Below are 6,415 nucleotides of genomic sequence, written 5' to 3'. Positions count from 1 at the left end.
CAAATTAGTGAGTGCCGCTTATGCAAATTAGTGGGTGTCACTTATGCAAATTTCTGGGTGTCGCTTATGCAAATTAGTGGGTGTTGCCCGCCTACTTTGTGGGAGCTGTTTATGCAAATGAAGTGTGTGGTTCCGGCTACTTTGTGGGTGTGGGCTATGCAAATTAGTGGGTGTCACTTATGCAAATTAGTGGGTGTCGCTTATGCAAATTAGTGGGTGTCACCCGCCTACTTTGTGGGAGCTGTTTATGCAAATGAAGGGCGTGGTTCCGGCTACTTTGTGGGTGTGGTTTATGCACATGAAGGCGCGTGTTTCCCGCTACTTTGTGGGAGTGGGTTATGCAAATTAGTGGGTGTCAAGTATGCAAATTAGTGGGTGTCACTTATGCAAATTAGTGGGTGTCGCTTATGCAAATTAGTGTGTGTCGCCCGCCTACTTTGTGGGAGCTGTTTATGCAAATGAAGGGCGTGGTTCCGGCTACTTTGTGGGTGTGGTTTATGCAAATGAAGGGGCGTGTTTCCCGCTACTTTGTGGGAGTGGGTTATGCAAATTAGTGGGTGTCAAGTATGCAAATTAGTGGGTGTCACCCCGCCTACTTTGTGGGAGTGGTTTATGCTAATGAACGGCGTGGTTTCGGCTACTTTGTGGGTGTGGGCTATGCAAATTAGTGGGTGTCACCCGCCTACTTTGTGGGTGTCAATTATGCAAATTAGTGGGTGTCGCCCCGCCTACTTTGTGGGAGTGGTTTATGCAAATGAAGGGGCGTGGTTATGCAAATAAAGTAGCCGAAACATACATAAGCCACTCCGGCAAAGTAGCCGAAACACGCCCTTCATTTGCATAACACGCCCCTTCATTTGCATACCACTCCCCTTAATTTGCATAAGCAAATCCCACAAAGTAGCCGAAACACGCCCTTCATTTACATAAGCCACTCCCGCAAAGTAGCCGAAACACACCCTTAATTTGCATAAACAGCTCCCACAAAGTAGGCGGGCGACACCCACTAATTTGCATAAGCGACACCCACTAATTTGCATAAGTGACACCCACTAATTTGCATAGCCCACACCCACAAAGTAGCCGGAACCACACACTTCATTTGCATAAACAGCTCCCACAAAGTAGCCGAAACACACCCTTAATTTGCATAAACAGCTCCCACAAAGTAGGCGGGCGACACCCACTAATTTGCATAAGCGACACCCACTAATTTGCATAAGTGACACCCACTAATTTGCATAGCCCACACCCACAAAGTAGCCGGAACCACACAGTTCATTTGCATAAACAGCTCCCACAAAGTAGCCGAAACACACCCTTAATTTGCATAAACAGCTCCCGCAAAGTAGCCGAAACACCCCCTTAATTTGCATAAACAGCTCCCACAAAGTAGGCGGGCGACACCCACTAATTTGCATAAGCGACACCCACTAATTTGCATAAGTGACACCCACTAATTTGCATAGCCCACACCCACAAAGTAGCCGGAACCACACACTTCATTTGCATAAACAGCTCCCACAAAGTAGGCGGGCGACACCCACTAATTTGCATAAGCGACACCCACTAATTTGCATAAGCGACACCCACTAATTTGCATAGCCCACACCCACAAAGTAGCCGGAACCACACCCTTCATTTGCATAAACAGCTCCCACAAAGTAGGCGGGCGACACCCACTAATTTGCATAAGCGACACCCATAAATTTGCATAAGTGACACCCACTAATTTGCATAAGCGACACCCACTAATTTGCATAACCCACTCTCACAAAGTAGCGGGAACCACGCCCCTTCATTTGCATAAACCACACCCACAAAGTAGGCGGGCGACACCCACTAATTTGCATAAGCGACACCCACTAATTTGCATAGCCCACACCCACAAAGTAGCCGGAACCACACACTTCATTTGCATAAACAGCTCCCACAAAGTAGGCGGGCGACACCCACTAATTTGCATAAGCGACACCCACTAATTTGCATAAGTGACACCCACTAATTTGCATAGCCCACACCCACAAAGTAGCCGGAACCACACACTTCATTTGCATAAACAGCTCCCACAAAGTAGGCGGGCGACACCCACTAATTTGCATAAGCGACACCCACTAATTTGCATACGCGACACCCATAAATTTGCATAAGTGACACCCACTAATTTGCATAAGCGACACTCACTAATTTGCATTGCCCACACCCACAAAGTAGCCGGAACCACGCCCTTAATTTGCATAAACTACTCCCACAAACTAGACGGGCGACACCCACTAATTTGCATAAGCGACACCCACTAATTTGCATAGCTCACACCCACAAAGTAGCTGGAAGTACGCCCTTAATTTGCATAAACCACTCCCACAAAGTAGGCGGGCGACACCCACTAATTTGCATAATTGACACCCACTAATTTGCATATACCACAGCCACAAAGTAGCCGAAACCACGCCCATCAAATTTGCATAACCCACTCCCACAAAGTAGCGGGAAACACGCCCCTTCATGTGCATAAACCACACCCACAAAGTAGCCGGAACCACGCCCTTCATTTGCATAAACAGCTCCCACAAAGTAGGCGGGCGACACCCACTAATTTGTATAAGCGACACCCACTAATTTGCATAAGTGACACCCACTAATTTGCATAGCCCACACCCACAAAGTAGCCGGAACCACACCCTTCATTTGCATAAACAGCTCCCACAAAGTAGGCGGGCGACACCCACTAATTTGCATAAGCGACACCCACTAATTTGCATAAGCGACACCCATAAATTTGCATAAGTGACACCCACTAATTTGCATAAGCGACACTCACTAATTTGCATTGCCCACACCCACAAAGTAGCCGGAACCACGCCCTTAATTTGCATAAACTACTCCCACAAACTAGACGGGCGACACCCACTAATTTGCATAAGCGACACCCACTAATTTGCATAGCTCACACCCACAAAGTAGCCGGAACCACGCCCTTAATTTGCATAAACCACTCCCACAAAGTAGGCGGGCGACACCCACTAATTTGCATAATTGACACCCACTAATTTGCATATACCACAGCCACAAAATAGCCGAAACCACGCCCATCAAATTTGCATAACCCACTCCCACAAAGTAGCGGGAAACACGCCCCTTCATGTGCATAAACCACACCCACAAAGTAGCCGGAACCACGCCCTTCATTTGCATAAACAGCTCCCACAAAGTAGGCGGGCGACACCCACTAATTTGCATAAGCGACACCCACTAATTTGCATAAGTGACACCCACTAATTTGCATAGCCCACACCCACAAAGTAGCCGGAACCACACACTTCATTTGCATAAACAGCTCCCACAAAGTAGGCGGGCGACACCCACTAATTTGCATAAGCGACACCCACTAATTTGCATAAGCGACACCCACTAATTTGCATAGCCCACACCCACAAAGTAGCCGGAACCACACCCTTCATTTGCATAAACAGCTCCCACAAAGTAGGCGGGCGACACCCACTAATTTGCATAAGCGACACCCACTAATTTGCATAAGCGACACCCATAAATTTGCATAAGTGACACCCACTAATTTGCATAAGCGACACTCACTAATTTGCATTGCCCACACCCACAAAGTAGCCGGAACCACGCCCTTAATTTGCATAAACTACTCCCACAAACTAGACGGGCGACACCCACTAATTTGCATAAGCGACACCCACTAATTTGCATACGCGACACCCATAAATTTGCATAAGTGACACCCACTAATTTGCATAAGCGACACTCACTAATTTGCATTGCCCACACCCACAAAGTAGCCGGAACCACGCCCTTAATTTGCATAAACTACTCCCACAAACTAGACGGGCGACACCCACTAATTTGCATAAGCGACACCCACTAATTTGCATAGCTCACACCCACAAAGTAGCTGGAACCACGCCCTTAATTTGCATAAACCACTCCCACAAAGTAGGCGGGCGACACCCACTAATTTGCATAATTGACACCCACTAATTTGCATATACCACAGCCACAAAGTAGCCGAAACCACGCCCATCAAATTTGCATAACCCACTCCCACAAAGTAGCGGGAAACACGCCCCTTCATGTGCATAAACCACACCCACAAAGTAGCCGGAACCACGCCCTTCATTTGCATAAACAGCTCCCACAAAGTAGGCGGGCGACACCCACTAATTTGTATAAGCGACACCCACTAATTTGCATAAGTGACACCCACTAATTTGCATAGCCCACACCCACAAAGTAGCCGGAACCACACACTTCATTTGCATAAACAGCTCCCACAAAGTAGGCGGGCGACACCCACTAATTTGCATAAGCGACACCCACTAATTTGCATAAGCGACACCCATAAATTTGCATAAGTGACACCCACTAATTTGCATAAGCGACACTCACTAATTTGCATTGCCCACACCCACAAAGTAGCCGGAACCACGCCCTTAATTTGCATAAACTACTCCCACAAACTAGACGGGCGACACCCACTAATTTGCATAAGCGACACCCACTAATTTGCATAGCTCACACCCACAAAGTAGCCGGAACCACGCCCTTAATTTGCATAAACCACTCCCACAAAGTAGGCGGGCGACACCCACTAATTTGCATAATTGACACCCACTAATTTGCATATACCACAGCCACAAAATAGCCGAAACCACGCCCATCAAATTTGCATAACCCACTCCCACAAAGTAGCGGGAAACACGCCCCTTCATGTGCATAAACCACACCCACAAAGTAGCCGGAACCACGCCCTTCATTTGCATAAACAGCTCCCACAAAGTAGTCGAAACCACACCCACAAAGCAGGTGCATAAGCAAAATGTGAGGTGTGTGTGTATAGTAGTAGTAGTAGTAGTAGTAGTAGTAGTAGTAGTAGTAGTAGTAGAAGTAATACAACATACGAGATGATGCCTGATCTTCTGACATCCATAGTTGGTTGACTGGATGGCGTTGTCCTCACCTGGAGAGAAATGCCCCCGGAAATATGATCCATCCATCCATCCATCCATCCATCCATCCATCCATCCATCCATCTATTTATTTATTTATTTATTTATTTATTTATTTATTTATTTATTTATTTATTTATTTATTTATTTATTTATTTATTTATTTATTTATTTATTTATTTATTTATTTATTTATTTATTTATTTATTTATTTATTTATTTATTTATTTATTTATTCATTCATTCATTCATTCATTCATTCCCCCCGGAAATAAATAAATAAACAATGCTAATCATCCATCCATGTGTGACAATTGTTTGACACACATCATGTCATGTCATGTCATGTCATGTCATGTCATGTCATGTCATGTCATGTCATGTCTGTCTATAGCAAGAGGTGGAGGGGGGGGGGGATTCAGTATTGACCATATTAAGCCAGGTCTCACGGAAGACAGCACTAATATAATAAACAAACGTGAACGGAGCACTGCTGCCAACATAGTACACGCATAATGTGGCCATACTGGCATACTCACCATAGCCTGGTCAAGGTTTCCCCCTGGTGGACGTGTAATTTCCAACTATTGCCAGCACATGGAAACTAGGGGCTACTGATATATACTATTCTCTGCCTATCGGGACGTAACTCGGACGGCGCTGAGTCGGGTCTTAAATACATTTCAATTGTACATTTAGGTAAAGTGTGATTTATTTGGATTTATCCTTATTATTGTGAAAGATGTCCCCAAATGTAAATTATTCATTTATTATTATTATTTTAATAATTATTATAAATGTGCAAAAAATATATATATAATTTATTTGACATGATTTCCTCTGATAAGTCCTAGTAGTAAAAAGTAGTAGTAAGGTTGAAATCGTTTTTTTGCAAGTAGAAATTAATCCGGGTTTTACAGGGTTAGTCATTCATTCATTCATTCATTCATTCATTCATTCATTCCCCCCGGAAATAAATAAATAAACACGGCTAATCATCCATCCATGTGTGACAATTGTTTGACACACATCATGTCATGTCATGTCTATCTATAGCAAGAGGTGGAATTGAGGTCAGATCTTCTACACAAAGCAAAACAAAAGGGAGCAGTGCACCACCCTGTGGCACCAACTGGCACTGCTGACTGTTACAAGTTGACAGAGTGGATTATCTTGGATTATGTCCGCCAAAATACATTCCAATAGTACATTTACTTGACCAAAAGGTAAAGTGTGATTTATTTTGATTTATCCTTAGTCCTTTAGTCCTTGTCTTGACTTTTGACTTGTTGGCTAAAAGGTAAAGAGTGATTTATTTTTGATTTATCCTCAATCCTCTGTCCGAGGTCACGAATCTTGACTTGTCCCGAACCAGCGTCCTCTCACACCATAGGTAACTCACAGAACCACTGAGCCACCGTGGAATACTCTGAGTCAAGGAT

Source organism: Electrona antarctica (assembly GCF_951216825.1).
Source record: "Electrona antarctica genome assembly, chromosome: 5".
Lineage (NCBI taxonomy): Eukaryota > Metazoa > Chordata > Actinopteri > Myctophiformes > Myctophidae > Electrona > Electrona antarctica.
This window is presented reverse-complemented; position numbering follows the sequence as displayed.